Source organism: Theropithecus gelada, chromosome 13 (assembly GCF_003255815.1).
Source record: "Theropithecus gelada isolate Dixy chromosome 13, Tgel_1.0, whole genome shotgun sequence".
NCBI classification, from domain to species: Eukaryota; Metazoa; Chordata; class Mammalia; order Primates; family Cercopithecidae; genus Theropithecus; species Theropithecus gelada.
The window spans coordinates 61,316,078-61,328,293 of record NC_037681.1 but is presented as its reverse complement, the minus strand read 5'-3'; positions in this window follow the sequence as shown (position 1 = coordinate 61,328,293).

The following is a 12,216-nucleotide window of genomic DNA, read 5'->3' as shown; positions in this document are numbered from 1 at the left end:
GGGGTCTTGCTCTATCACAAGGTTAGAGTGCAATGGCATGACATAGCTGACTGCAGCCTCAAACTCCTCGATTCAAATGATACTCCCATCTCAGTCTCCTAGGTAGCTGGGATTACAGACCCAAGCCGCCACGCCTGGACACATGTGAACATTTAAAAATAATCTTCGTAGATTAAGAAAAGATCCTCTCCGGTTGTTTTTGTTGCCCTCTCATTTCAAACGCCAATGTATTTTTGGCTTTTTCTCATACATAATACTCAAGCTAATAATATTTATGATAAATTAATTTATCTGTAATGTTTGCTGTCTTTATTCATGTTATATTGCCTAGCATGTATTCCAAAGTTAATATTGTTAAGTTTATCTGCAAGTTTGAATAGTTCATCGAGATATGTTTTGAAATTTGGATAGACTGTCAATTCCTTGGAATAGCCAACCCTATTGCTCTTCCTTTAGAATACACTCAAAATCCAACAATTTCTCTGTAATTTCACTGTCATGAACCAATCTTAGGACACCATCATCTCTCATCTAGACTATAGTAAGTTTCCTAAGTGGCATCCTATTTCACCTTTATACCACCACGGCCATCTATCCTCTCACCCATACAGTTATACTCCATAGAGCAGCTGTGGTGAATATTTTATCATTTATACCACATGTCGTTACATCCAATAATTCTCCATCTCAATCAGAGAGAAGCCAATGTCTTTACAACAGTCTGAAAGCCCCTAAATAGCCTGGCTACTTGCTACAACTCTTACCTTTTGCTCTTACTATTTTTTCCTTGTTCATTCAGCTGTGTCCATACTGGCCTTTGTGCTATTTCTTGAACATGCTGAACACCCCTACTTCAGTACATTTGTGCATTCTGCTTCCCCTAATTGAATGCTCTTCACCCAAATATCTGCATGGTTCTCTCCGTTACTTCCTTCAGATCTCTATTGGCATCTTGTCCTTGAAGGTGCTATTACAAGATCTTGTTGTCTTTAATAAGGATCCCAGCCAAAGCTTGAAGGAGAGTAGGTAAATATCTTTGGAAATTTAAGGAAAAGGAATCTATACTATGTAGCAGCACAAGCTTTTGGCAACATTGTTGTTCACAGTAACTGGGTGATCTAGCTCAGCATCCTCAACTTTTTCGGCACCAATTGTTTCCTGGAAGACAATTTTTCTATAGACAGAGTGGGGGTGGGGAGATGGTTTGGTGATGAAACTGTTCCACCTCAGAACATCAGGCATTAGATTTTTGTAAGGAGTGTACAACCTAGATCTCTCTCATGTGCAGCTCACGAAAGGGTTCATGTTCCTATGAGAATCTAATGCCGCCGCTGATCTTGATTGGTTTGGTGCTATTCTATTGCCCATGCCACACCCACTGCAGAAGAGCCTTAGAGCCTGTGCACCCATCAGGCTTACTGCTATCACTGCTGGCACCTAAGAAATGATAGCAGCTTGAGAGACAGAGTTCAGGCAGTAATGCTGGCTCAACCAGCACTCACCTCCTGCTGTGCAGCCCAGTCTCTAACAGGCAGTGGGACCCATACCAGTCCATGGCCCAGGGGTTGGGAACCCCTGATCTAGCTTAAGAGATTTCTAGACAAAATGTAAAAAATATTGCCTGTTTTCTTCTTGCTGCTTAGAGTAAAATATCTGGGTGACCAAATAATTCCCTTCTTCATCTCCTGAGATTACAGAAATTAATTATAACCTTCTTGATTTTTTAGCTATTGATGATTCTTTCTTTTTGAATACTACATTTGCGATGCTCATATATTTATTTCATTTTTAGTTAAAGCCTGGAGCAGTATCAACAGCAATTGAGTTTAAAATGAAGCAGTATCATTCCACCTTTCTTGCTGAATGCCCTTCCTATGTATTGTTTACTTTACATTTCCTTTGACCTTCTTAGAATTTTCTGGCTTTCCAATGTCATGCAAATATGAGTTTTGTTGGAGCTGGGCAGAATAGACAAAGGGATTGTTTAACATTTTGAGGATATTATGTGAAAATTGCAGGCCTAGTTCTAGTGCCAGGAAATCCATATGTCATAAAATTGTTAGCCCCATTCTTTCTCAGCCTCATCAAGACACTCCGTCCACTGAATCCATCAAATTTTGTTCTTGTCTTATTATTTTTTGATTAATTAAATGGCATATTTGATATTCCACAGGGTATTAGACTAATATTATTAAACATAAAGAAGGCACTTTAATGTTCTCCTATTGAAAGCAATTTTGAACAGCCAGTAATTTAATTCCAAATCTTTACTAATGTTTCCCTTACATTTTTCTCATTACTTCTCCATCTTTTATTTATCAAAATAATCTCCATAATCTACTTCATATTGATCCTTTGCTAATACCAGGACATTAGTTTTTATTACACAAATCATTCTTTTTCCAAAATGTGATTTATTTATACTTCTCCAACATTTTGTTTCGTGGCATTCTTAGCTTAAGATACCTTCTAAATTGCTGATGCAAACAGTAAAAATATATTTTTATACTACATGTATTTTTCTATGTATACTTGGTAGAAGATACAAGATATACTCATATGTACAAAGCTTTTACTATTTACTAGGAATTTTGCTAACTATCTTCAGCTCCTGAAATTGCCGAATAAGGACGCTTGTAAAATTCAATTCCAGAAATTAAAAAATTTTTAACCTACAACACAGAGAGTGAAAATGCAATTCAAAGTGCCATAGCTAAATTTTGTGTAGATAAGTCTTTCTTTGGCTGTAGAAAGGATAGGTTTTAAAGAAATAAGTATGGCAAAAGAGCAGTTAAGAAACTATTTTAGTGATCTTGACAAGAGATAATGAAAGCCTTGCTAGTATTGTGGATAACAGAAGGGAGGATATATTAGGAAAAATTCAGCAATAAAATTGTATTTGGTGTATAATCTGTTAACTAGGGAAAAATAATGGGCATTTGGACAGGATTTTCCTAGTAAATGCAACATTCTGCATCTTTTAGGTAAGAAAAATATTAGAAAAGAAAGCCTCAGGTCCTTTGCCTCTGAGAAAATGACTGTTAAAGGGAATTAGGGAAACATGTTGTTTAACTTTTAAGTAAATGTTAGAGGAAGACTCTTGAAAATACACATGTAATATCTGACAAACACATAGATATTTGTTACGCAGAATAACAAAATGAACACACATGAATTCCCCACTATACTTACAATTACATTACCAATACCTATTTATATGCTTCTCTCCTGTCTCCATGCCTGAGGTAGCTCTTATCCTGAAATTCTGTTTTATCTAAGAGGCCCTGAGGATTTTAATAAGGCTCACTAGCCCCCAATTTGCTGTAATGGTAGTGGAAGTCCCTTTGGACTTGTCAGACTCAATTACATTGTGTCACCTATGTAACTCATCATATGCTGATCTTTGAGGTGTTATAGATTCACTTCTGTTCTTTCTCATCCACATTCAATCATTTACCAGTGTTGGCCCTATAACAGAAAAAGGTCATTTTCTTATATTTTTCTTCATCAGATGGTAATAAACTAAATTAACACCTGAATTGCAGAATGGCAAAACTGATATAATCTAATATAACCTTTAACTACTACGTTAGCCTGTTCTCACACTGCTAAAGACGTACCTGAGACTGGGCAATTTTATATAGAAAGAGACTTAATGGATTCATGATTCCACATGGCTGGGGAGGCCTCATAATCATAGTGGAAGGCAAAGGAGTAGCAAAGACACATCTTACATGATGGCAGGCAAGAGAGCATGAGGCAGGGGAACTACCCTTTATAAAACCATCAGATCTCATGAGATTTATTCACTGTCATAAGAACAGCACGGGAAAAAAGGACCTCCATGATTCAATTACCTCCCACCGGGTCCCTCTCATGACATGTGGGGATTATGGGAGCTACAATTCAAGATGGGATTTGGGTGAGGACACAGTCAAACCACATCAGCTATATAATCTTTAGCTATATAACTTGATATAACTATATAACCTTTCTAACCTTGGGTAAAAAGCTGCAAGGTATGTTCCTACTTTCTTCTTAAACAAACAAACAAACAAAAGTCCTATAGTTGAAGGTGTAGTACTGCCTCACTATGAGAATACAGACAGATCATTCCCTTTTGGAAATAGTCAAGAAACATATCAGACCACTAGGACAAATTCCCTGGGATTTCAAAAGGAGGAGAGAGACTTTTTGTGTCTTTTACAATCCTTTGTCTTGAGAAAAGAAGATACATGTAAGTAGGAGGACAGGAATTATATTTTTTACGCTTGTTAAAAAATTGCTAAGAACACTACTTAGTTCTAGTAGAACTAATAAGAAAACAAATTTCTCATTGTGGTAAAAATGCGTAACATTAAATTTACCATCACAGTCATTTATAAATGGACAACTCAGTAGTGTTAAATGTATTAATATTGTTGTGCAACAGAGCACTAGAATATTTTCATCTTGCAAAACTGAAACTGTACACTCCATACTTGTTAAATGTTAATTCCTCTTTCCGCCAGCCCTAGCCCCTGGCAACCACCTTTATATTTTATGATTTGAACTACTTTAGATATTTCATGAATGGAATCATGTAGTAAATGCCCTTTAGTGACTGACTTATTTTGCTTAGCATAATATCCTCCAAATATACACATGTAGTAGCACGTGACAGTATTTCCTTCTTTTTTAGGGCTATACCATTTATCCATTCCACTGTCAATGGACATTTGGGTTGCTTCCACTTCTTAATTATTGTAAATAATGCAGTAAAAAACATGAGTATACAAATATCTCTTTAAATTCTCCTTTAAATTATTTTGGATATATACCCAGATGTGGGATTGCTGGGTCATGTGGGAGTTCTATTTTTAATACTTTGAGAAACCTCCATATTGTTTTCCACATTGGCTGCACTATTTTACATTCTCACCAACAGTGCACTAGGGTGCCAGTTTCTCCACATTTGTGCCAACACATTATTTTTTATTCTTTTGATATTGGCCATCCTAGTGGATATGAGGTGATATCTCCTTGCAGTTTTGATTTGCATTTATCTTATGATTAGTGATGTAGAACATATTTTCATATCCTTGCTGGCCATTTGTATTCTTCTTTGGAGAATTTTCAATTAAAGTCCTTTGCCCATTTTCAATTGTGTTATTTGTTTTATTATCATTGAGTTGTAGAAGTTCCTTTTATGTTCTGGATATTAATCCCTTATCAGATATATGATTTGCAAATATTTTCTCCCATTCTTTTTTTTATTATGCTTTACGTTCTAGGGTACATGTGCACAATGCACAGGTTTGTTACGTATGTATACATGTGCCATGTTGGTGTGCTGCACCCATTAACTCGTCGTTTACATTAGGTATATCTCCTAATGCCATCCCTCCCCACTTCCTCCACCCTACAACAGGCCCTAGTGTGTGATGTTCTCCTTCCTGTGTCCAAGACTAATAAAGAAGAAAAGAGAGAAGAATCAAATAGATGCAATAAAAAATGATAAAGGGAATATCACCACCGACCCCACAGAAACACAAACTACCATCAGAGAATGCTATAAACACCTCTACACAAATAAACCAGAAAACCTAGAAGAAATGGATCAATTCCTGGACACATACACTCTCCTAAGACTAAACCAGGAAGAATTTGAATCCCTGAATAGACCAATAACAGGCTCTGAAATTGAGGCAATAATTAATAGCCTACAAACCAAAAAAGTCCAGAACCAGATGGATTCACAACCGAATTCTTCCAGAGGTACAAGGAGGAGCTGGTACTATTCCTTCTGAAACTATTCCAATCAATAGAAAAAGAGAGAATCCTCCCTAACTCATTTTATGAGGCCAATATCATCCTGATACCAAAGCCTGGCAGAGACACAACAAAAAAAGAGAGTATTTTCTCCCATTCCATGGGCTGCCTTTTCACTCTGTTCAAAGAGAATCTTTATTGACTTAGTTTCATTTTAAATAGCACATGATTTGGCATTTCTAAGTTGTAAGGGGTTCAATCAGGTCGTTGTAGGAACCTTCACATCTTATTTAAATGTTGCTTACCCAATATATGACCTTGTCATGCAAATCTTTTGCTGCTCATTTCTGTTCTTTTGCTGTTGCCCAAATAGATTAATACTTCCTCAATAATGTCCTATATTCTGAAATCTAGTTTTTGGTTCTTCTCTGTAAAATTAATCTGAGATTCTAAATTCAAAGACCAACCAAACCCAAAATAACTTGGAAGAGTTTGTTTGAGTTGTAGTATTGAAAAGGAGCTGAGTGAGGGAAGAAGTTCCTGACCAATTATATCTGACAGAAGGATAATGCTGGAGTATGGCAGGCCTGGTGCCATGCTTTGACCATCTATTTTATAAATGAAGATATGGTAATATCTTAATAGTTTACTGGTGTTTGTACTCCAGTCAGCACAAAAAAAAATCTACTAACTAGAAGGGTGTTATTAATGACTAAGATAACTATAACTTATTGAACTGTTAGTATATACCAGGTTTCATGCTTTATCTTACCCCATACTTGAAATAATCTTTGTGATAGGTATTTCCCTACTGTGGAGATGGGAACACAAATTGACACACAGAGGTTAAATATTGGCCCAGGTTTCATAATTCTAAGTGGCAGATCTGGGCTTTCAAACTTAGAGCTGAGGGACTCAAAATATCAACTTTTCTGAACTAGAACGTATGAGCACATCATCCACATATTTACCATACAGTGTTGTTCATAGTATGACAGTAGTATATTATATAAACAGGAGGGAGCATGAGATTTATTTATGATTATTCAGAGATAGACTGATGCACAATAAATTCAGCAACTGGAGAGAATTTACATTTTCCTTTAAAAGAGATGAGAACACTGATTCATGAGTGGGAGTGCTCAATAGAAGAGTGGTTTAAAATGACATGAGGGTTCCTGTCATTATTTTATATAATGCATTTAGCAATGCAAAATACTTGGAAAAATTAGGGAACAGTATTACACAGCTTGTTGAATCAGTGGAGAAGAGTAATATATGCAGTTAATGTTTCTGATCTGGAGCTGCCTAACAGTAACATGTATAATTTCTATTTTAATCCTGGTATGATTTTACAAATATAAAAAGATGCATGGTCTTGATGGCATTTGTGTCTGATATCTGATATGTGCTTGAGGAAGTTTTCATCTCCAACAGTCTCAGATAGGCCAATTCTCTTATTTTCTATGAAGTCTGCAGCACACTCAGTGAAGTGTGAAGTAAAGAACCAAAGCTTTGAACTATGAAGCAGTACTTCTAGCACATTGAGGTAAAATGGCAAAGAAACAGAATGACTTTCCCCCCCACCCCCCGACACACTGATAAAATAGAGTAAGAATGTGGAACAGGCTGTTTCCTTCCCTTTTTTAAAATTGTATTCTTTTAATTGGAGCATGTTCATTTAATGCTCTTAGAATTATTATCAATTTGAGGTGGGTTAATAGCAGTATCAGAATCACAAATGTAGTTCTTGTGAGAGAAAAAAATATTAGAATTGTATACAGTCTTTTGTGGGGAAAGCCATGAGAACAATGAAGTGTGAAAGTTAGATTATACCAGTTACTTATGCTTAATAACTTGGCGAGATCACAAATCAAATCCCTGGTTCTCAAATTTTAATATGAGAAATATAGTTTCCAAGACACGTCTAAGGAGAGCCAAAAATAAACAAAATATTGTCTTTGTTACTCAACATTAACGCCATGTATTAAGAAGTGAAGTATACTGCATTCCACCTCATTTGGTATGATGATGGTAGAATCACATTGATGGATGTGGCCAGTCAACATAAAGGCATGATGTGCATACAGATGTTCTTTGTCGTAAAATATGCATATTGCATGCATTGTTGAAACATGTTTGATTCATAACACTGAGAATTGAACTTCAAGTCATAAGTTTCTTGAAGATCTAGACTGTTCCTTGACAATCACTCAAAGAAACATTGTATGCTGAGAATAAATCAAACACATATATATATATTAAAAGTCAGTTTCTCCACCAGCAAACTATGAAAGAAATTTCATTTTTGAAACTTTGCTTTTACCACAGTGTAATAGGAATAGCAGAGTCTGTCTTACAGGTGCTGATCATATTAATGTGTTCTGGGAACCTAGTATAGGACCTGACCCTCATAATGTGCTTGGTTACCAATTATTACCTTCCCTCCTTCGCTTTGCAACTCAAATCCTAGTACACAAATCTTAGTTTCATGCATGGCCCGTAATCAATAATATTGCCTTTTATAAAAGAAATAGCTAGGCCAAGCACAGTGGCTCACACCTGTAATCCGAGCATTTTGGGAGGCTGAGATGGGCACATTGCCTGAGCCCAGGAGTTTGAGGTCAGCCTGGGCAACATAGTAATAGCCAGTCCCTATGCAAAGAAGAAAAATACAAAAATTAGCTGCACATGGTGGCACACAAGTGGTCCTAGCTATTTGAGAGGCTGAGATGGGAGGATCGTTTGAGTCCAAGAGGCAGAGGTTGCAGTGACATGAGATGGCACCACTGCACTCCAGCCTGGGTGACAAAACAAGATCCTGTCTCAAAAAAAGAGTAATAATAATAACAAAAATAAATATAATAAAAATAAAAAAGAAGCTAAACCGTATTATCAAGGTGAATTTCATATGCTATAAAACCCACCCATTCTAAATGTATGATTCAGCAGTTCGTCTATATAGAAAATTTCCCAAAATATACAGAATTTTCCTTCAGATAATTAAGAAGCTTATGAATTTTATCATATATTAGTAAAGAAATGTAAACCTTATTTCTGTATGCTAGCAACCATCAAAAATTTTAATTAATCAAATTTATAATAGCAAATAAATGTAATTTTGTAATTTATAATAGCAACTAAAATAAAAGGACTAGAAATAAAACATACAATAAAATGTATAGAGACCTTTATGAAAAAATTATCAAACATGATTGTAAAACATTACATCAATATCTTCAAATTATTGGCTGTTTCTCCAATAATCTATAGATTACAATGCTTTCCAATCAAAATTCCAATATATATTAATTATAAGACTTAATATCAGATTCCAGAGTTTATAAGGAAGACCAAATGGCCAGGAGTAACTATACTGAACTATAGTATAGTTTCATGTTTCAGTATCAGCCATGTTTCAGTAACATTACTGAAAATGAGCAAGATATAAGCTTGTTCTACCTGTTATACAGATTTACTATAAAGTTACAATTAATGCAGTGTGGCACAGCTATAAAGGTAAGTAAACACATATATATTGCATATACACATATATTACATATATGTTGCTTATATGAGGCAGAAATTATTACTTCAGATTAATGGGGAAATATGGACGCCATTCAATAACTGGTATTTGTGACATAAATTTATACCATACACAAAAAGAAAATCCAAATGGTTAAAGACTTGCGTGTAAAAGACCAATCTTCAAAATTTTGTAAGGAAATAGGAAACACAGAAAAATATTCTTATCACCTTCTCATATGAAAGGATTTCTTAAATGAGACACAAACTATATGATCCACAAACCTAACAAATGAGAAATTATACTGGAATCTAAAAATTCCATTCATTAAAGGTATGGCAAAATAGGTTGAGAACTTAGAGAGTGTACTCAAACATTCGTTGTCAACAAATCTATAAATAAGGTGTATACTTTAGATAAAGAAAGCCTAAAATTTTATAAGGAAAATTCACATAACCAAACAGAATAATAGGCAAATGGTATTGAAAGATATTTTAAAGAGAAGGAAATAAACTTATTTAAAAAGTTTCAATCCCAACAGGGAAAGGCAATTTTAAAAAGATAGAAATTATCTCACAACTACCATATTAAATACAGAAAAATTAATTTCAAAGGTTTTAGAAAGGAGTAAATGGCTAATCAACTCCCATATGCTCTTGGTGGGAATGCTTTCAGGTGGTAACTTTGCATTGTGTTGGTGATATATTATTAATCTCTATATAGCAATGAAAACAATTGAACTACAGAAATTCGCACTAATATGGAGGGGTCCTAAATAATATGCTAAGAAAAACAAGCAAGCCATGAAAGAATATGGAAGTTTTTATGCATTTTATATAAATTTCATAAAATGTAAAATTATTGGGGATCCATTCATATGAGGTTATTTTAGTTTATTTGTGCTGCTATAACAACACTACAGAGTGGTCATTTATAAAGAACAGGAATTTCTCATATTCTGGAGGCTGCAAGTCCAAGATCAAGGCACTGGCATTTAGAGTCTGGTGAGGGTTGCATCATCTGGATAGGAGGAACACTTTGTCCTCATACGGCCAAAGGCAGAAGGGCAAGTGGGAGAGAACTCCCCCTGTGAAGCCCTTTTATCAGAGCACCTAATCCTCTTCAAGTGGGATGAGCCTCCATGACCTAATCACCTCTTGCGGGCCCTGCCTCAATACTATCACACTGGCAACAACTAAATTCTGGTGGGAACACATTAAGATGATAGCAGAAATCCAAGTAAAATGGCAAGCAAAAAATAATACTATTCAGGATAGATATATTTGGGAGGGATAGTGTAATTCAGGAGGAACACAGGGGTTCAAACTTTTCAAAGAGAGTAGAGGATAAGATAGAGCAATTTACTTGCCAAAGAAAATTTCTCTTTAATTGCAGGTAGAGGAGGGTGGAAGTGCTCATATGTGAATACATCTTTCCTGCATCATACAAAAGCAAATACTTAAATGATCCTTGACTTCTGTAGGATTTTCTATGTTTTATAACTAGCATAATTTCTTTTCTTCCATTTCGATAATTTTATAGATTATCAGATAAAGTGTTGCTGTTACAAAATGTGTTAGCTATGTACAAATCTCTCTCACCATCACACCAGACTTAGTACTTCACTGATTCTTTCTTGCATGGATTCTATTGTGAGTTCATATTCTTACTCTGAATAAAGCTCTTCTTAAAGAATGTCTGCTATTGAATTTTAGGACTTTCTGCCAGTATGAATTTTCCAAGAATGACAATAGTATTTTAGTAAAGTGTTTCCCTAATAAAGTACTTGCTCAATATTTACTATAGTCAGATATCATTTTACTCAAATGAAACTACTGAGAATTATTCTCCTGTAAATTGTGTAATATTTCCCTATTAGGGGATGTTGATTAGACAATACTGAGTCATGATACTAAGTTAATCCAAGAGTCGTAATAGTTGAAGACTTTCTGCAGGGAAAAAAATCATATAAGTAAAAAAAACATGTAATAAATAAAGACAGATACAGTTTTAATTCCCTGCACCACCAATTAATATATGTGTGGTAGTGGGCAAACTACCTAAACTCTCTAAGCTCCACATTTCTTGGTTGTCCAGAATCTGATTTGCTATTTATTGGTAGTAGAGATACGTGAAACTCCTAGCATACTTCCTAGATGAGAATAGTCACACAATAAGCCATAACCATTAGCATTATTTTGAATATTGTTTTCTGCATAATAAAAACGTTTGGAAATATATAGCTAATTGTAAAATATTTGCCATTTTCTTGTCCAGAATCATGTGCAGCCTGAAATTGCATCTGTATATTAAAAATTAGGTTCACCTTTTTACGAGAAGTAAGAATACTCGTTTGAAGGCCAGCTTTTGTTTGAAGACTAGTTGCAAGATGTATAAATTTGGTAAGAACCATCACTTGTTTTCAATGATCTTTAAAAAAATTAACTGTTTGATTTTTCAATCCAGTCAAACCAGTTTGCTGATGCTCAAACCTCTGTGAACAGCTCTGGCCAAGATATAATTATTAATCTTTACTTTAAGGTAGAATTTATTTCTCTGTAAATTAGATTTTCCTTCTACTCACTGGTTCTATTAATTCAATCAGCCATTCGTTCATTCCTCTAACGTCTAATGAACATATAATATGTGCCCATCATTAGTTAAAGAGCACAATTCTATCTCTCTTCCCCTGGACAATACTTAAAAGTACTTTAAGATGACTATGAAACTCCAACTTTACCTCTTAAGCATCACAATTACATTTTACTTTATCATTCTATAAACTTTTGTCTTTCTTCACCATCCTAATCCCAAAATGTTTGTATCTCTAACAGGTTACGATTACAATTGAGTAAAAGTTATTGACTTTGTTATTTAAATTATATCTTGTTATCACATAATCTTAAAACATATTTTATAATTCCACACTGAGAAAT